Source organism: Prunus persica, chromosome G3 (assembly GCF_000346465.2).
Source record: "Prunus persica cultivar Lovell chromosome G3, Prunus_persica_NCBIv2, whole genome shotgun sequence".
Classification (NCBI taxonomy): domain Eukaryota; kingdom Viridiplantae; phylum Streptophyta; class Magnoliopsida; order Rosales; family Rosaceae; genus Prunus; species Prunus persica.
In genome coordinates, this window is record NC_034011.1 from 9096163 (window position 1) to 9118704 (window position 22542).

Genomic DNA, 22542 nt, shown 5'->3' on the forward strand with positions numbered 1-22542 from the left:
AAAAAAACAAACATACAAATTGCCTAACCGACGTGTAATACTTTTCCAACGACCTAATAAAGTCAATAACCGTCGTATTTTGTTGTTGCGTGTTTTAAACAAATACGACGTAAAAAAAATAGTTAGACGACGTTCTTTGAACAATTGAGTCGTTAATGGTTTACAATATCTTCAATTTCTTAAGGGTTCAGGGTATAATCGACGACGTTTATGTAACGACTGCGGTTAAGTCGTAAAATATATATTTTACGTCGTATAGTTAAATAGCCGCCATGGTTTCTCATTTTAACGACGTCATTTTAACGACTTAGTAGTCTATTACAATTTACAACGTCTACAATTTATTTAACACCGACGTGGTTTGTTGTATGGTAAGAATATTTTATTATTTTTATATCAAAATATTCAAAATAAATATAAAATAAATCAGAAAATTGAAAAGTCAACTCCTATGAAGTCATTGATATATTTTCTTCCACATAAACCTTGAAAAAATTCATTTTGAATAACAAAAATTTAAAATGACCATCCAAAACAAAATTGTTTTGATGAGTCATAAAATCACTTCTAGTTTTATGGTTTAGGGTTTAGAGTCTAGGGTTTAGAGATTAGGGTTGTTATTTATTGGGGTTTATTTTTAAAGTATAATTTTTGGGTAGTCTATGTTATATGTTAGGCTTTAAAACCATAAAACCTTTTATAAACTTAATTTTTTAAATTGTATAATTTAATTTTATGGGTTTAGTGTATTAATTTTTAACGACGGTGGTTGGGTCGTGGAATACATATTTTACGTCGTACAGTAAAACATACGACATGGTTTACGCTTTAAACGACGTCATTTTAATATGTAAGTCGGTTTATATAATTTACAACGTTTTTAATTTCTTAACACCGACGTGGTTTCTCATTTTAACGACGTCATTTTAACGACTTAGTAGTCTATTACAATTTACAACGTCTACAATTTATTTAACACCGACGTGGTTTGTTGTATGGTAAGAATATTTTATTATTTTTATATCAAAATATTCAAAATAAATATAAAATAAATCAGAAAATTGAAAAGTCAACTCCTATGAAGTCATTGATATATTTTCTTCCACATAAACCTTGAAAAAATTCATTTTGAATAACAAAAATTTAAAATGACCATCCAAAACAAAATTGTTTTGATGAGTCATAAAATCACTTCTAGTTTAATGGTTTAGGGTTTAGAGTCTAGGGTTTAGAGATTAGTGTTGTTATTTATTGGGGTTTATTTTTAAAGTATAATTTTTGGGTAGTCTATGTTATATGTTAGGCTTTAAAACCATAAAACCTTTTATAAACTTAATTTTTTAAATTGTATAATTTAATTTTATGGGTTTAGTGTATTAATTTTTAACGACGGTGGTTGGGTCGTGGAATACATATTTTACGTCGTACAGTAAAACATACGACATGGTTTACGCTTTAAACGACGTTATTTTAATATGTAAGTCGGTTTATATAATTTACAACGTCTTTAATTTCTTAACACCGACGTGGTTTTTCAGTCGTCGTTATATAAAAAATTCAAAATAAATTTAAAATTAATCCGAAAAATGAACGGCCTTACGTTCTTAATCCGAAAAATGAAGTTTCCGTCGTGGAATATTAAATTTACGTCGGTACTTGTAGAACTTTCGCCTTGGTTTTTCTTTCGACGTTTTATAACGCGCGCGCTCTAAAAATTTTCGCGCGACCTAAATTTTTTTAGATTTGGCTCTTAGTCTTATACTTTGATCCCTGAAACCTAAAATTTCAGATTTCACGCGACATAACATTTCGCTCTCTCACTTCTGCTCTAATTAAAAGTTGCACTCTCCAGGCTCGTCGAATCTGTGAGCTCGTCCAACCTGTAAGTACAAACCCTATCTTCCCCTTGTAAATTCATTGAATGATATTAGGTTGTTTTGTTAAAGGGTTTTAGGTATATGCTTTGCGATCTGTTAATAATGTGCTTATAGGTATGGGTTCATGGATTTTCTGTTTAATGGGTTCATGACAAGATCAAATAAAGGTGTACTTTTGCTGGAAATCAACACAAAAAGACACATCACCAACTTCCAAATGATTTCCAGCAAAAGGACACCTTTATTTGATCTTGTCATTTTCCGCTCTGGAGAAGGTGCAAAGTGCACCAATGCTTATAGGTATGGGTTCATGGATTTTCTGTTTAATGGGTTCATGGATTACATTATCTGTTATGTTGAATTGGGAATGGATTTAATTTTGTCGTATCTTTTAATCACCCTATGTTATGTTGAATTGGGAATGGATTTATTGTTTTCATGCTTGGTTTCATGTATATGTTGGTTTCTTGCTTGGTTTCATATATATGTTGTGTTCTTAATGGGTTTTGTGTTCTTGAAAATAAACTGAGACACGACGAATTTTAAGGCGTACGACGACGATTACACGACGGTGTTTTTAAACTACCGTCATTGTATTACTTATACACGACGGTTTTTTCATAAACCGTCGTTTGTATTACGTATAATAGACGACGTCTGTTGAAAATCCGTCGTCTATATATGCCAAATACGTCTGTTTTTGATTAAAACCCGTCGTCTCTGTTGTTTATTACTTGCGATTAGATCATTGTATAATCTGCTATAGTGATGGTCATTGCCTGTATTTTCACTTTATTATAGATAATAGGTTATAGTGTCGGAGATGGATAAGTCATGGATGCACTCGGATAGAAGATCGAAGACATATGAGTTTGGGGTGGAAGCATTTTTGAACTTTGCTGTAGAAAATCTTCTAACTACAACACATATCCGTTGTCCATGTGTTAAATGTGTTAATTTGAAGTTGTTTGGGGTTGGAATTATAAGGGATCACTTATACTTTAATGGAATTGACCAAAGCTATAAGAATTGGACATTTCACGGAGAACCTTGGGAAGCAACTACTAATGCTAGCAGAAATGTTGAAGAAGATGATGGCCATAGTAGGTACAGTTTTGTGTCTGAAGAAATTGATATGGATGATAATGATTTTGGTGATTTTGGTTTGGATCCGTATGAGTTTGCCAATGTGATTGGGGATGGAGATCAACCAGTGTACCCTGGTTGTAGAAAGTACACGAAGTTATCGGCATTAGTGAAGTTGTATAATTTGAAGGCAAAACATGGGATGAGTGATGTCTGTTTTACAGAATTATTGATACTTCAAGGCGATTTGCTTCCAGAAGGAAATACAATACCAACCTCCATGTATGAGGCTAAAAAGACTTTGTGTGCATTGGGGCTGAGTTATGAGAAAATGCACGCATGCCCCAATGATTGCATCTTGTATAGGAAGGAGTATGAGGATTCAACTAATTGTCCTACTTGTGGTATCTCAAGGTGGAAGGAAGGCAAAGATGCAATCTTGAAAGAGGGTGTGCCAGCGAAGGTGGTGTGGTATTTTCCCCCAATTCCAAGGTTTAAAAGGATGTTTCAATCACATGAGACAGCTAAGAGTTTGACTTGGTGGCATGTTGCTAGAAAATCAATTGACGGTCAGATGTCTCATCCGGCGGATTCCCCGTCTTGGAAACTTCTTGATGATAAATGGCCTGAGTTTGGTAATGAGCCGAGAAACTTGAGATTGGCTCTTTCATCTGATGGATTCAATCCCCACAGTTCTCTAAGTAGCAGATATAGTTGTTGGCCGGTTATCTTAGTTACATATAATCTCCCTCCATGGCTGTGCATGAAACGAAAGTTCATGATGTTAACCTTATTGATTTCCGGTCCTAAACAACCCGGAAATGATATAGACGTCTACTTGGAGCCTTTGATTGATGATTTAAAATCCTTGTGGGTTGGGATTAGAGGAGTGTATGATGCACATAATGGAGAATACTTTACACTCAGAGCTGCATTAATGTGGACAATTAATGATTTCCCCGCCTATGGAAACTTATCTGGTTGTGTTGTTAAAGGATATAAAGCTTGTCCAATATGCGGCGATGATACACCTAGTCACAGGTTGAAAAATGGCCACAAAATTTGTTACATTGGGCATAGAAAATGGTTACCAATCAATCATCCATATAGGAGGCAACGTGCAGCTTTTAATGGGAAACCTGAATATGGCATACCTCCAGAGCCATTAACCGGAGAAGAAGTGCTGCATATGGTTGAAAATGGTGACAGAGTTTGTTGGAAGAAGAAATCAATATTCTTTGATCTCGAGTATTGGAAATACCTTCCTGTGAGGCATGCCCTAGATGTTATGCACATTGAGAAGAATGTTTGCGATAGTATCATTGGTACATTGCTGGAGATCCCTGGAAAAAATAAAGATGGGATTGCTGCTCGATTAGATTTATTGAACATGGGGGTCAAAACTGATTTGCAACCCGAGTATGGAGAAAGACGTACTCGTTTGCCTCCTGGGCCTTGGAATTTGTCAAGAGCAGAGAAGAGAGAGGTTTGCAATTCTTTCTATGGTATGAAGGTCCCTGAAGGTTATTCTTCAAATATTAAAAATCTTGTATCTGTACAAGATTCAAGACTTCTTGGCCTTAAATCACATGATTGTCATACCTTAATGCAACAATTGCTCCCTGTGGCAATTCGTTCTGTTTTGGAGAAGCCTGCAAGGTATGCAATAACTCGTTTGTGCTTCTTCTTCAATGCTATATGTGCAAAGACTGTTGATGTTTCCAAGCTAGATAAGTTGGAAGAAGATGTAGTAGTTACTCTGTGTTTGCTTGAGAAGTACTTTCCCCCTTCATTCTTTGATATCATGGTTCATCTAGTAGTACATCTTGTCAGAGAAGTTCGTCTATGTGGGCCAGTATATTTTAGGTGGATGTATCCGTTTGAAAGATATATGAAAGTGCTGAAGGGGTATGTTCAGAATCGTACTCGTCCCGAAGGTTGCATTGCTGAGCGGTATATAGCTGAAGAAGCGGTAGAGTTTTGTACTCAGCATTTATCTGATGTTAGTACAGTTGGAGTGCCTTCAAGCCAAAAGATGGGAGTTTCAAAGCCATTATCAGGTTGCACAGTGAGCGTAGTTGATCAGGACCTGTTGAATCAAGCACATCTATATGTCTTGGAGAATACGGAGGAAGTCCTACCTTATATCGAGTACGTATGAGTTTTATTCTTTAAGTTTCCATTTAAAATTATTTCTTATGTTTATCTTATATATTTGGGACCGTAATGCTTGAATTTTTCGTGTCATGTAGGCAACATATGATCCACATCAAGACTGCTTATCCAAAATTTAGAAAGAGAACAAAGTGGCTGCAGGATAAGCACAATAGCACTTTCATTCAATGGCTACGCTTCAAGGTATATGTTGTTGAATAACGTATTTCTCTTTTAATTTTCTTCTTATTTATATGTTAGGATGAATTAAGATATGATTAATTTGCAGGTTCAAAGTGAAGTTGAGGAAGACAATCATGGCGTATCAGAAAATTTAAGGTGGCTAGCAGCTGGTCCAAACATGTCAGTGCCATTATATAGGAGCTATCTTATTAAAGGTATTAAATTCAATATCAAGGCACAAGATGATGTGCGGACAACTCAAAATAGTGGAGTTTATTTACTTGCACATACCATGCAAGTTGCTAGTGCCAAGGATAAAAACCCAATTCTCTCAAATATGGGTTTCTATGGTGTCATTCAAGAAATTTGGGACCTTGACTACCAAAAGTTTACAATCCCAGTCTTTAGGTGTGATTGGATAGATAGTTCTGGTCTTGTAGTCGACGAACTTGGATTTACCCTTGTAGATTTGAGTAAAATTGGACATAGGAATGACCAATTTGTTTTGGCTTCTCAAGTCAAACAAATATTTTTTGTTGACGACCTGATGCATCGTGGTTGGTCGGTAGTGTTATCAATGCCTAGTAGAGAATATAATGATGTTATTGGTGATGAAGTATTAGGTGATGTGATAATTGAGTGTGAGCCATTTACTAGAGGGATGCCAAATGTTGACACATTTGATGAACTGGTAGGTGAGTTAGGTGGTCAAAATATTCGAGATGGGTGTGAAGATATATGGATTGAATGATGCTTATGTAATTGGCAGTGTATGACATTAATTTTGTAATATATTGTAATGTGATTTCTTCACTTTCTACGTTCAAATAAAACACGACGTTATTGTGAATCAGTTATTCAGCATATTTACCGACGTCTTAAAGCAACGTAACAATGAAGAACCACGACGCTATTGTGAAGCAATTATTCAGGATATCACGTCGGTGAAGGATAAAGAACCGCCATGTAATTCAAAATAACACGACTCCAATCCCATAATACCGACGTCTAAAAAACGAGATATGTAATCTGAACGTTAAAAAATACGACGTCATCATACATTTTCCACGTCGCAAGTTCTTTTATAAACGAAGAGGAACGAAATTAATTCCGACGGAAATTCATTATAACCGCCGTCTAATAACAATTAAACGACGTTATTTGTAATACGGCTCCCATCATAATCTACGCCGTCTATATGTTCTGTAATACGGCTCTCATTTATTTGGAACCGACGTTGTTTAGACGTTCAACGTCGTCTATATTATTAAGTGCGTCGTGAGTAATGAATACATATAAATACAACGTCGACTATATAAATGTATACGTCGTAAATAATGACACTGACAACTATTTCCACGTCATCTTTTTTAGATAAAATCGAAGTGGAAAATTTATTTCACGACGGTTTTTTGTAAATAAGAGACGTTGTAGAACTTTAGCAGACTAAACACGTCTGTTTTTATTGTTTTCCGACGTTGTTGTATTTAACAACGTCTAATATTTATGGTCGTTGTTTGTTTCTGAAAATAGGACGTATAAATTTTTTAATACGACTCTCATATATTTGTAACTGACGTTGTTTAGTTTTTCAACGTCTACTATAGAAACACATACGTCGTAAATAATGACACTGACAACTATTTCCACGTCATCTTTTATCAAAAAATCGAAGTGGAAAATTAATTGTACGACGGTTGTGTTTATATGTGCGACGTAGTAGGTATCAATAACGTCGTCTTCTAATGTATTTAAAGACGTCATATTTTTTATTGTCGTGAAAATTATATTTAACGTCGGCGTATTTTTATTGTCGTCGTTGTATGTCTATCTTGCGGCCTTGTTCTCTTAATATGTGTCATATTTTCCCTTTTTAACGACGGTCTTTTTAGAGAATTGGTCGTCTATTATCATCATCGATTGCTTTTTTTAGATCTTTTGCAGTACAAAGACGTCGTTTTGTATTTTTTGATGACGTTGTATTGTTTAACAACGACGGTTATTTAGCGTCGTGGTTTATGAGGGAAAAGATGACGGTGGATTCCACGACCATTGAAAAACCAAATACACGACGGTGATTTACCGTCGTCTTTTTGCTTTTTTGTAGTAGTGCAAAGACAGAACTCTTATGCCTTGCCCTTGTCTATGCTGCACAACGATTGCGACATTATTTTCTTGCTCACAAGCTACAGCTCATAGTGAAGTCTAATCCTGTAAGGTATTTACTCACAAGACTAGTGTTGTCAGGACACCTTGCACATTGGTTGCTACAACTATCTGAGTTTGAGATTGCTTGTATAACCCCGAAAGCTATCAAGGGGCAAGCCGTGATTGACATGTTAGCCCAATTACCTGAAGCAAAGGGGTCTACCCTATCCAAAGAAGTGTTGGGAGAGCTCCCGAAAGTAGTTGCCATTGCTACAGAGGAGGAACCATGGACCCTCTACTTTGACGGTTCTTCTACAACCAATGGGGGAGGAGCAGGCGTAGTACTTATTAACCCCGAAGGGCAAGCTACAGCCCTTTCATTCAAACTAGATTTTCCATGCACAAATAATATGGCGGAGTATTAAGCTTTTGTCATGGGATTGTCTACAGCAAAAGAAATGGGTGCAGAAAGGATGAAGATCATCGGCGATTAGAATCTGGTGCTAAGTCAATTACAAGGAAGCTTTGCTGTGAAATAGGCAACCTTGGCCCCCTATCGTACAGCTGCTGAAAGACTCATTAATTATTTCAAGCAAATCGTGATGGAGCACATTCCAGGGGTCACCAATACGTATGTTGATGCTTTGGCTACGTTGGGGTCAAAGCTTTCGTTTATCCAAGAGCAGCCTAATATCACCGTAATAAAGAAGGGTATGCCCATAATCGAAATGATGTTCCGGGGGGGCTGCTGGAAGTAGAGGATGATTGGAGAAAGCCAGTTAAAGAAAAGCTAGGCGAAGGAAGTAACATTAAAGACCTAAAAGATTATGCAATCATCTTTGAAGAACTTTACAGACGTCTCCTGGGGAGCATTTTGACCCGGTGTATAGGAGTAACAGAAGCACAAAGGAGTTTGCAAGAGGTACATGACACCACTTGCAGCTTGGAACCAGTGATTAGTTTGTATCGGCGCCTGCAACGCAAAGGTTATTATTGGCCAGAGATGAAGAAGCAAACAGCTGAAATTCAGTCCAATTGCCCCACGTATTCGACGATACCCTCTACCGAAGAATCTTTCACCATCTCATTTGAGAAGGATTGGAGGGCTCTATACTTAGCGTTCTTTGTTGAGGGGACTCTACCAACCAACTCCAAACTTGCCTACAAGCTTAAAAAGATGGTAAATAGGTATTTTGTGGATGGGTCGACTCTTTACCGAAAAGGGTTCAGTGGTGAGCCACTAAAATGCTTGGGAGAATCAGGGGCACATCAAGTCATGCAGGAAATACACGCTGGAGAGTGTGGAGAGCACTAGGGAATGAAGAGGCTTCACCGACAGCTATGAAGTTTTGGGTATTACTAGCCTACCATGAAGAAAGATGCACATGACTTTGTCAAAAGATGCCACATGTGCCAAATTCATGCCAATTTAAGTCACAAACCTCCTACGTTTTTGCAGGACATGCGCACTCCTTGGCCTTTTCATACTTGGGGGCTTGACTTAATTAGGACAATCCATCCCCCTTCTGATGGTTACATATGGATTCTCACTGCCACGGAATATTTCACAAAGTGGGTTGAGGCAATTCCTCTTTGAAAGGCCACAAGAGCTGCTATCTCAAAATTTATTTGAGAATACATTGTGTGCAGGTTTGGAATCCCGTACAAAATGGTTACTGATAATGGCACGCCTTTTGTTAACAAGCAAGTGAGCTCAACACTTAGCGGCTACGGTATCAAGCATCGCCGCTCCATACCCTATTACCCACAGGGAAACGATCAAGCGGAGGCTACAAACAAAACCATACTGAGGATTTTGAGCAAAATAGTATATGAGTACGAAGGTGGTTGGAGTGTTCATTTGCCAGATGCCTTGTGGGCTTACTGCACCTTTCCAAGAAGTGCTACATGTTTTTCACCTTATTCGCTTGTGTATGGGTCTGATGCCATCTCACTTGTGGAAATCACCATTCCCACGGCCAGAGTATCGGCTGTCAATGATCTTGAATGGGATGGCGCTTATTAGACCTCGAAGCCATGGACGAAAAAAGAGTATAAGCCGAAAGAAAAATGGCACTTTACCACAAAACTGTTGCCCAAGCATATAACAGGACCGTCAAGCCTCAAACCTTCAGACGAGGAGATCATGTGCTAAAAGTTGTCGAGCATGTGAGAAGACAAGTGTCGGAACCTTCCAAGTTTGCTCCGCAATGGGAAGGCCTGTTTACAGTCAAGGAAGTACATAGCAGTAGCTATTATCGCTTGATCTCCGTCAAGGAAGGCATGCTAACGAATCCCATCAATGGAAAGTGGCTCAAGCCTTACTACTGCTAAGTAGACATCGTATCTTACCTTTTGTGTTATCGCATTTCCTTTTTAAATATGGTCTCCTTCTATATTCTGCCTTTTGCTCTAGGAAACTTTTGTAAGATGTACCATCATGGTACCATGGGATTTGAAATGAAAATGAAGGAGTGTTTTGAGAAGAAAAAACAATTGTCTCTGGAAATTTATCTTTTTGCATCCCAAACTCCTGTGTATATATATCCAGAGGAGATAGAATATAAGCAGAAATAGGTATAGGCACTCAAGTAATAAATAGGCGGAGCTTATGCATGAATGAAATTAATGAATAGATGAAAATAGATTGAACATAAATATGACTTTGAAACATAGATTTTATTGAAAATAACTTTGATAACTATGAGAAATGTAAACTTACAAGAAATCTTGACTGAAGAGATTTTGATCCCTCAGAAAGTACAAGAGTTCATCAGGGTAGTAGTCTTGAGAGAACTTATAAAACTGAGAAAAGTAAATTATACATTCTGAGGATAACTAAGGTCGAAGCCTTCTTAAATAGACTAGATAACTTGACTATTGGGAACTACTGTGGAAATCATACAACTTTTGACTGAAATCAACTTTTGCTTTTTCTTTTAGAATCTTGACTGTAGAAGCACGCGAGAGCATCTGCTTTTACTGGTGCTGAAATACTTTTGCTTTTGTCGGGGCTCATGATGACTGTCTTAAAAACTGCTAATCTTTGCCGAGATCAAAGGGACTGAAATCATAGGGGTCTTGACTATCAGGAGGATAATCACTCCACCGCTTCTTTTGACTTGGAGGGATCCGAGACTAGCTAGTAGAAGACTGAGATTTAGGGGTAGCATCACTATTAGCATCATTATCTTCATCATCATTCATTTGGGAGGCTTGAGCCATCAACTGTCTAGCAATTTCTTGTAATTCTGACTTTGATTTTCCCTCGACTGGGAGAGAAGAATGGGACACTGCAGGGGATACCTTTTTCTCTGACGCGAGAGGCTTCATAGGGGGTAATCTGAATAGACATAATCAGCAATTCTTTCAATTTTAAACTTGTCCCACCATTTGATTGAAAATTGGTAGGAGAGATATCTAGAATCCCAATTGACTTGGTATAACCATTTAAGAATCCATGGGACTTTATATCTAGCAATGAAATGGAGTAAATTAGGGAAGAACAACTCTGACTCATTGAACTTATGCTTATTGGTGAAATAATTAACTAGTTCTTGCATTTGAGGGGGAAGAAGCTCAATAACTGGACCATGTTTTTCCCACCGGTGGAGGAACCAGAAGGGAAAAGGACTCTTGAATTTACTATCAAAATTGATGAACCAAGAGTGATTGAAATCAACTGTTTGATGAAGCAAAATTGAATACCAGGCTTCAATATAATCATAGTAACTAAATTGGACTTCTGACTGAAGAAGTTTGAGGTCATAAGGGTGCTTGCTCCATTCGTTTTAACTGAGAATTCGATGGATGTATAGGGAGTGGATAAAGGGTAATAGTTGGAATATTTCGATCTTTAATTGGCTTGATTTCAATTGATTGGGTCTCAAGAAGAATATCTCTGTAATAATTTAAATTCTTATAGGGGGCTTGAGGAATGAAGTGGCAATTAGGGGGGAAATATGACCTTGCGATTGTAATTGGATTAGCAATATTATCATATTTAAACTCAACAATAAAGAGACAACTGGAGGAGTAAACTGAGTATTGACCTGGAATGGATCATGACTGGAGATTAAGGCTGACTTTAAACTAGGACAGATTTGGCCTACTGTGGCTCCTAAGGTGGCAAATTTGTTACTGATCTGAATAGGAGAACATCCCGGGTAACGGGTAAAGGACGATCTGGGAAGGTGACTCTGATTTGGGTGTATTCATTGATGGGGGAAGTATTCTGTATGACTGGGATGACTGGAAGTGACTAGCTTGCTCTTTTTGCTTGTCTTTTCTTCTATCTGCCATTGTTTTTCCTGGAGAAATTCTCGAGTAAGAAAATCAGGAACATAATTCTCACTTCCTCCCAAATATTCAATATCAAAATAAAAAAATGCTTAAAATTGCTTGCCATTGTGCAAAAATCTGTTTGGATGCAATATTTTGAACATCTTTTTCTAATACATGTTTAGCAGACTTACAATCAACTCGGACTAAAAAATTTTTATTTAATAAATCATCTTAGAAATTTATTAATGCATAATACTATAGATAATATTTCTTTCTTAATAGTACTATAATTACTTTGTGACTGTGTCCAAATTCCAAAATGAAATTGGACGATTTGCTCAGATTGACTTGAATTATTATTTTTTTTTTTAGAATACGGAGACCAATTTCAAAGGCATCAGTTTCGGCTATTTTGAAGGAATCAACTAAAAGAATACCAAGACAGGGAAGTGTCTTGACATGGACCTTGATTTGTTTGACTATTTCTGTATGAGTAGATGACCAGGGAGGAGGATCACTCTGGAGAGGATCAATTAATGGCTTACATTGTTTTCTCTGATTCTGATAGAAATCCGACACATAATTAAGAGATCCTAAGAATCTTTGAAGTTGACTCTTGTTTAAAATTTAATCAGGGAATTTTTCTGCAAACTGGATGACTCGATCAATTGGACTTATTTGAGACTGACAAATATTAAAACCAAGAAATCGGATATACGTTTGGAACAACTTAATCTTCTTAGCAGAGACAACTAAACCATTTTGTTTAACTATATGAAGAAACTTATGCAAATGCTTCCAATGCTGTTGTATTGACTGGGAAAAGATTAAAACATCATCAATATAAACTATGAAAAAATGACTATATTGATTAAATATCTCATTCATTAAATTTTGAAATTCACTAGGTGCATTCTTAATACCGAAAGGCATAACATTCCACTCATAGTGACCGAATGGGATAACAAAAGCGGTTTTATACCTATTTGACTTACTAATTTGAATTTGCCAAAATTCACTTTTCAAATCAAACTTAGAGAAGACAACTGCATTTCCTAACCTATTAATTAAGTCTGTATTGGGTACCTAATCCATTCTAAGACTGTATTAAGAGGTTTGTAATTAATAACTAATCTTGGGGCTCCACGTTCTCACTCAGCATTTTTTTGGTCATAAAAAGCAGGACAAGACCATGGTGACTTACTTTTGCTAATTATTCCTTTTTGGAGTAATTCGGAAATTTCAGTTTTACAAAATTCCATTATATCTTGATTCATTTGAATCGGTCTGGCTTTAGTGGGAATATTCTTTTCACTAAAGTTTTTAACATAGGGTAAACTGACTACATGTTGCTTCCTATGCCAAAAAGTGTTAGATAACTCAGAACAGACTTCTATTTTTAATTTGTCTTCGAACTTTTGAATTTGTGACTGGACAGACGCATCATTAAGCTGTTGTTCAATTCTCCTAAAGTTAACTTCTTCTTTAAGAAAATTTAGTTGTTTATTCTTACTTTCAATTATTTTAACTGTCTTTAAAACTGCGCTTTTCTGAAGGGCTTTCAAATTGTGCAATTCCGGCTTAGTTAAAAACTCAAACTTAATCTTTTCACCTAAATTGGTAGAAATGACTCCATCGTATTCTACCTGGAAAGGATATAAAATGGCAATAAAGGGTAATCCTAAAATGACTTCATCAGTAATATTTTTTACTAAGACAAATGAGGTTTTGATGGAAATTTTGTTTTGACAAACATGGGCTTTAGGGATTTCATAATTTAACTGGTGTGATTTTCCTGAGGCAGTGCTTAATGACTCTTTTGACTTTTTGTAATATTTAGTGGGGACTAAACCTTCTCTAATACAATTAAGGTCGGCTCCTGAATCAAATAAGGCAACTGTGTTTAATTCAAAATTATTAATAAATAAAGTGACTTTAGAATACCATTTCCTAAAATTTACTTGTTTAATTAAATTAATGGCTTGCTCATTATTGGAATGATAAAAAGGCTCTTCATCTGAATGTGTAGGGGAATTTGTAGGGGTTTCTTTAGACTCAAAACTTCTTTTTTCTATTAAATTAACTAAATCTTGTTTAATCTCAAAATTCTCAGCTTGCAACTTATGACTCATTTGTCTTAACTCTACAATTTCTTTTTTGATTAGTTTTACTTCTAATTGTAGATCTTGTAAAGTAACTTCTTTTCTTTTCTTGTTGAATTTTTCTAAAGTAGTATTCAAACTTATTTTTTGGGGAATTGATTGACTGGGTTCTTCTTGGCTAATGACTTTCTTAATTTTTTCAGATATTCAAATTTTAACTATGGGTTTTCAACTTTGCTGATTAAATCAATTAATAATTCTTCCTGTTCCTCTTGCTTAGTAAGGACACTAATTGACTTACTTAAGACATTACAACGTTTATCTTTACAACCTAACTAGATATTGGGTGAACTAGGTTGGGAATCCGTAGACATATAAGCTGCTGACTCAGTGTCGGTAACTATGGTTTCATTTTCACTGGACTTAGAATTTCTTAATTCTAAAACTTTAATTAATTTTTCTTTATCTTCATTCATGATTTTCAACTGCTTTATTGTATCTTTAATTTTACACTCGTTAGCATAATGACCAAACTTTTGACATTTGTAACATTTTACTTTTCTTTTGTCGGTATTCTTCTTAAAGCTACTTTGCTTATTTTTCTCGTGACTCCTTTTCCAGTTTTTTCTTCGAGTGAAACTTCTTTTGACTATAAAACTCATTATTGTTATTATTATGTCGGAATGACTTTCTTTTACGTGAGTAGTGGCAATTTTTACTAGATGGGGGAATCGATGCTAAACCATATTGCTCACAAAAATTTCCTAATTAATACTTAGCGGAATTTCTTTCTGATTGTATTTGCTTACCTATTTGGATATCAACACACATTTTCATACCAACTTGGTTAATTGTGCTAATAATATTACCATAAGTCAAATTATCATAATCTATGTGACCTTGATCATTACTAAGAACTGTGCGTATTTTATGGGCAAATAAATTTGGAAGGCCATTAATAAATTTTTCTTTCCAAAAAGCTTGGTTACTATCTTCTCTTAGCATGACTCTGGAAATAAAGACATCTTTATACCATCTAAAATCAGACAATTTTGGGCATCTTAGATTGCTAAGTTGATCATGGATTCTAGTAGTGGTATGGCTCGGTGTTCCAATAAAATGCTCAATTATGGCATATAACAAAGTATTGACTCCGTCTTCTATACCTTGACCTAAATTTTCATCAAATATTGGGAGACCTTCTTCATTAAGTTTAACTGCATGAATTATTTGACGTTTAGATTCTTCTGTCAAACGTTTATCCCACCAAGAACATAAGATTCCGGTGAAACCAACTTCTAATAAAGGCACTATTTCTGACTGCCTAAAACTGTGATTGGTGACATAACTATTGGCAACCATGGACATATGAGTTAACTTGTTTAATATTTCTTGCTCAAACAGACCATCTATATTCCATTCATATAATTTATCTGAGGAAACTGAAAACTGACTCTGGGAATTTCTTTCTGACTGTATTTGCTTACCTATTTTATATTTATATATATAGCAATATTAGGCAAAAATAAAAAATAAAAAAAACAACAACAACGCTACTTAGCAGAAAGCATGCCAAGCAAAGTCACTAGTATGAATCCCAGATCATTAACAAGCTTCATGCTTAAGCAAAATAAAATGGAGCACGCAAAGTTGAGCATTTACAAAGAAACTAGCATGCCCACAACGTCCAAGAGCCTTTGGGGGTAATTTTTTTTTTTAATTTTAAAAAGGAGGTAGCGAGAAGTTTGAATGGGGTTCCTACCAAAATTTTGGCAGCATCTACCTTGTTTCATCTACCTTGTTTTAAAAGGGTACCCAACCTGTAAGAAGATCTCAAGCAAAGAATTCCACCAACCATGCAGCATATATATATACCAAACAGGAATTACAATGTGTCTCTAGCATCCAAAAAAAAAAAGGGGACATAGGTTCCAACAGCTTAAACACAGCAACATTACAGTACAAAGTTTCCATGGTACAAGTTCTAGGACATCCAAAGGAAATACAGCCGAAGTAAAATTAAGTTATACAAGCCAAAGATTAATGTATTCTTCAGTTTCAAAAGGAATTCTAAAATGTGTCAAGCCAGTCAATCTCGCACCAAGCAAACGCAACCTACAAGGCCGAGTAACGGTAAATGTCATAAGAAAACAGGCTGGTGTGCAGGACAAGGCTACTAAAGGAGAAAAAGGAGGAGTAAAGTGAGAAGGGATGAAGAGTCACAGACCTAAAAGAGAACAGAGGCGGCCTTATGAGAGGATCTAGCTGCTGCTTCTGCCACGCAGCCGGCACCGTTAGCAGAAACACCTTGGGCAAGAAGGAGGGCACGCAGTTCCCCATGCTGGTTTTCCAACTCACGCTGCTTAAGATTCAAAACCCTTCCCCGTTGGTTTTCCACCTAAAAATTGTTGATGTCATCACACAAAAATCTCCAAATGACAATGTTAACCTAACAAATTAGATTGTGCATAAACCCCAGGTCTAATCGTTGAGGTTAATTTTTTTCATTTAAATTTGAAAAGTTTTTTTTTTATAATGAAATCATCAACTTTTTCGATAGGAAATTAAAGAAAGGGATTTTGCGAAAATAATTTGAAATTTTAAGGGGCTTTTAGTGTAATTTCTAAAATTTGAAGGGATTTTGTGAAAAGACTACAGACCTCATAAGGTGCCAATGTAAATAACTATATCTAAAAGCCATGTATTTCGGTGTGCTCAAGTCACAACTCCCCATTCACAATTCTTTACCATTCTCATGCAATCAACAATTGGACTGAGCACAATACGAAAACCAAAATAACAAATCGAATGATGCATCCGTGGCTAGAGGCCATGAGGTCTTGTAGAGAAGTAGAGTGGATGAACACGTTATCATCAATTTTGAAAGAAATTTACAAACTTATCCTTTAGCTAATGTGGCTTAGTGTAAATCAGTAGATCATTTAAATGGTTCAGATTTATGAAATGTTGGTAAATGCACAATTCCTAAATGCAGTTTTTATAAAATAAAATAATAATAAAAACTCATAATTTAACCCCTATTTTCACAAATGTCATTTTTTATAAAAACTTTCAAAAATAACAAAAAACTCATCTAAGGGCCATTTGGCATTGTTGTGCTATGAAAATAATTGCTATCAGATTTGCTGTGAGAGAAAGCAATTTGGGGTTTGGTAAACTTTTTGTTAAAAGTGTTGTTTGTACAATAATTAGTTTCTGAGTGTTTGGTAAAGTTTTTTTTTGTGAAAGTGCTATGAGCTATAATGACTAAAAAGTGCAATATGTTGAAATGACTTTTCTGTTCAATTGTTTGGTAAAAAGAAAAGCACTTTCACTTTCTCTTATATATTTTTTTGTATTAAATATGTATCCATCGCACCCTAAAAATTATTTTAATTCTAAAATAAATAAAGTATTCCATTAAAAATAAATATATTGGCAATAATATGGTCATAACAAAAATTAAACTAGTCATAAACAAGCAATCATATACATTTCTAAGTAGATGAACTCATTAAATTTGCAGCTATATAATTTCTCAATGCCTCAATTTCTTGTGTTACAAGACCATCTTCTTGTTATGCATCAATCTCTCACTCAATATGTTCACCTTGAAAACCATTTAGGTCATCTTCACTTTCATCAAAATGACAATTGTGGGAGTGATTTTCCTCCCAAGAGAATATTCGTCTCGTGATCCCTTCTTCCCCTTTGTTCCTCTTTCTCCCTGCAAAATAATACAGAGTGAAAAGACCATACTCGGGGGGTGTTGGCCAAAGGCCCTTTGATGCCAAAGTCAATTAAATGATTCTGAGAAGAATGTAGAAATAATTGAAAGGTAGGAGGTCTTTTTCTCACGAGGAGAACTGAGAGGCCGGAGCTCCGTGTGAAGGCTGGAGTCTTATGTGAGAGAGGGAGAAAGTGGCGATAGCAAGCTTGTGAGAGGGAATTTTTGCAAGCTTGTGGCGACGGCAAACATGTATTTATAGGAGTCTTGGTGGCTAGGGTTTTAGAAGAATAATTCCTCACATGGAAAGGAATTGTTTTTTCCTAATTTGGAGAGATTGAATCACTTAGGGATTTGATTAGAATCCAATCTCCAATTATGGCAAGAATCCCAAATTTAATCAAATAACCCCCAAATTGATGGGATTAATTGTTTGACCAAGGATTTGCAAATATTTTCTTCCACAAATGCCCCCCCCCCCCCCCCCCCCCAAAACTCCTGCATGACGCATGGTGCATGGTGGCATGGAGGAGGCTTGAATTAATTGTTGGGCTATTCGTCTGCATTTGGGCTTCTTTTTGTGACTTGGAGGAGGAGGGCATTGACTTACTAATTTTTCTAAATTACAAACTTACTTCCTCTACTTTCCGTTAATGAGAAAGATCTTAGAGGATTGTCCTGCTTGTCAAGGAGAGGAGTTGCCGTGTAATCCAAGGTAGGACAACTTGGATTTTTTTTTTTTTGATTTTTTCATGTTATGAGGTCCAACTAGTGGGACCAACTTGTATAATTACCGGACTTTGGTAATGGTGGCACAGCGGTCCGGTGGTGTTTGGTGGCAGTCATGGTTACGGCAGCTACAGTTGAGACTTGCAGCTAGGGCTGGAGCAACAGCAAGGGCTGAAGGTGCAGGCCTGCTGTTGGAGACAAGCGGGCCTGCTGCTGGTGGGCAACCCTAGAAACATATCAAGTTCATGACCTGTGGCTCTGATACCAATTGTTGGTTTCAAAATATTTTTAAGAAGTTCATTTGAATGTTAAACTTGCATTTAATCAAATTAATCTTAGCGGAATGGTGGTTGTTTAACTTTCTTCCAAGTATCTTAAGCCAAGAACATTGATATGTTTTCAAAAAATGAACGTACAAGCGAAAAGGACATGTTGTAATTACCCTTGAAGCTATAATATGAACCAAGTTGTGTTTTGGTCTCCTCTTGATGACTTTCCTTTGTTGATCTCCTCTTGGATCTTTCTCCTCCTTATGAGCCAACAACGGATATAGCCTCTAAGTCTCCATACTAATGGAACCGTGAGATGAGAGGGAAGAATCTTGGGAATTCAAAGACGCTAGTGCAAGATCCCCAAGACTTGGTTTCAATCTAAACCCCTTGAAAGATGAAAATGTTTCACTCTTGAAAACTCTATTTTATCTCTCTTTGATCTCCCAAACCTATTTGGTTGATGTTGGATTGTGTTTATGTGTTCATAAGCTTGTGGAGATAACTTCCATACACTTACTTATACATTTTTGGCCAAACCCCACTAGGCTTCTAATTTTGGGTCTTAGGACACTTAAATCATAGTATTTAGGGGTCTTAAGCCATTGGGCTTGTTACCCAACCATTTGGGCTTCTCGTTAACTCTTACCGATGCCCAAATACACTTTTACACATAGTAAATCATCCGCATCAAATCAATCAAATTCATTTCCACAATTTCATATATTTTTCTCATAGTTAACCATTTAAAGTGTGCGATCCATTAGGTTCTAATTAGCAAGGCAATGGAAAAATATTAGAACTCTTTTTAATCAACTAGAATTAAAACCCCCTTTTTAATTCTTCCTTTATATGGATCGATCACAATTAATCCTAAGACTTCCACAAGCCAAGAGTGACATCTAGCAATATATCAAGGCTACCCAAGCTAACCAGAATAGTTGAAGAACCTATTCAATTGGAATTGTAATGCAATACGGTCCTTATCTAATACAATGTTTCAAATCATATTATTAGGGTACAAATTGATTATGTCAAACCCCTCATATGATTAACCTCATCTGATTCAATAAAACATGATTAAGAACCACTTTCTAAATCATGCTCAAGTACTTCGGACGAAGATTCATTGAATCATATCTTGAAACATGCTCCTTTATCAAAGATTGAGATTCCTTATTGTACATTTATATGCCCCCATAATGAATTAAGAGATCCCAATAACACATAAGGAAAATCTTTTACGACTCGCCTGTGCGAGCTATCAAAGATCAATAACGCATCACAAGACAACCATGATGCCTCAGGTCTAAGGACTAATTTGTATTATTGCAACTATGAGTTCTCATTTGACATGTATATGAAACTCCATACGAGAATTTCGGTTGACCGCGTTCAGTGTGCTCATATCATTCACCAATGAGCACCACATACTTATATTAGTGTCATCTTCACAAATGGTTTGAGACTAACTGTCCTCCTAATTGAGCATACATAGTATGTGCTAATCTTGATGGTTTATCAGTGCCCATTTGATAATCCTTTGATTAGGAACATTTGGGATACTACAGTTAGAGATTAAAGGTCTACCAAATCTAATCTTCTTTAGATTACTTTATCTCTTATTTAGCATACCTTGGACATTTATTTTTTACACGATACAAAAGATAACAAAATAAACTTGCCATTTGTTTATCATATACAAAATGTATTCTAAGGAGATTACATTAAATGTATTGGCTCTTAGAACACATTTCTAACATCTCTCTGAATTGCAAGGAGTCAGCAAAGAAGAAAGGGATGACTTTAGGTTTTGTGACTTTTATCTCACAGAGACAAAGATTGAGAGTTACGATAGGATGCTGGGCATGAGGGTGGGGGAAGTTGGTAGGTATGGTCGTGTGGTGGCTAGGATGAGGGTGGTGGTTGTCGTGGATGTTTCGAATGGGGATAGAGAACTAATCGCCGTGGGTGCGTTGGTGAAAGCGGCTGGCCATTTATGGGGGTTGTGGGTTAGTTTTTAATTTTTTTTAAAAAAATACTTTTAAATTATTTTTTTGCCACATCAGCATAAAAAATGTAATTTACATTTGCCACATCAGCATTTAACGAATCAACTAATAGATTGGGCAACGAAGGATGTCTTTTGAAAGGTGTTGCAAAGTTTGTGTAGTGGTCAAACGAGTCAATAAACATTGATTATAAATTTGTAATTGCACCCATAATTTGGGGGTTTACTCTAGTTAATCCAAATTTCCAAGGTTATAAAGTACTTCTAACTTTTATTATTAAAATCTAAACAAAATAAGGAATGGTTAAATTTCTAATATTACTTACGATTTGCAGTATCTTAACTCAAAATGTCCAATTGTCAAGTACAGATGCAATAGTAATAATTGACGGAAAAAATGAAGATTTGACAAACAAGCATAGGGTACAGAGAGGCTTCTCTTCCTTGGTTTCATTAAAAATTTCTATGTTTTGTTCACAATTTATCTAATTTTTACCTATATCAATATTTCCTAAACTTTTGATATTTAAGACCTTGATTGATCACCACTGAAGCAAAATGAATAACGCTACTCTTACCATATTTGTATATCACATTCCCATATCACCTTATGTGAGAAATGAGGTGGACAACCACATCAATTAAATTTATTTAACATTATTTTTATATGATTTACTTTAAAAAACACTGTTAATTATTATTATTATTTTATTAAAATACACTTCATTGATTTAATTGATATGACATATAATATATGGGATAAAAATATAATAAATGTAGCATTACTCATTCAAAGTACACAGCTTTTCTATCTAGTGGTGAGAGTGGTTTAATTTCCAACAACATGCATGTGTTGGTTCAAAACATTATACCCACAGTTCAGCCAACTAGACATGGCCAATATGACATCAATCACGTTCCAAAAATTTGAATTTTACAAACATAAACACCTTTCCTTCGCAAAAAGACAACCTCCAGAGCAACTTTTTTCAACTTCCATCTAGAAGATTGCCTATATAAATTTGAGGTCAACACCGCACAAGAAAACCCTACAATCCATTTCGTAGAATATATTTTTTTTTTTCATTCCTAACGAAGATATTTAGTGGAGGTGAGCCCTTAGCATCAGCCATTTTTACTTTTCTACGTCGGCAATGTGATTCAAGCTTTCACAACAAATGGATGACTCGTAAGTAATGTGGTTAATTTCCTTTGAACTGTAGATTTTCATTGGGCACACTGTTTTTTTTTTTTTAAGTAGGTACAGAACATGTGTGATCAAAACCTGATGATCTTTAGTTTTAACCCATAAAAAACTTAACTAATTTGGAAGAAAGATACTGAATTTTGCTTAATTAATATAAAACCAAAGCCACCTAATTTTACCAAAAGGACATCCAACAACCCTAAAATTACTACATGTGCCATTGTGCTTAACTGTCAAATACAGTTTATTTAATTATAAACCAAAACTTAAAACTGTCAAAACGACATAACATTCCCACAAAACACAACACAAAACGACACTACTCAAATTTAATCACTTCAAAAACTGGTTTCGCACGACCTTTCATATCTCACTCCAAAAACGCAACCGACGAGCAGAAACGAAGACAACGAGAACGGCGACGGCGACGACGAGCAACGACGACGAGCAACGACCACCGACGACGAGCAAAGACCACCAACGACGACCGAAGCTAAACCGTAAGAAAATGAATCAGTACTCTCTTCGATTTTAGGTTTTACACCGACGAAGGTTTCAGTACTGTTTCTTCCTTTTGTTTTCTGGTTGTTTGTCTTCGATTTTGACCAGAAACTGCATTGCAGTTTCTGGTTCCAAAATTCAATTTCAGAGTGCTTTTTGCTAGGGTTTATGGGAATGTTATAACTGCTCATGAATTTAAATGTGTTTTGATATTCGTTTTTGCTACCGTTTCTTCCTTTTGTTTTTTGGTTGTTTGTCTTCGAT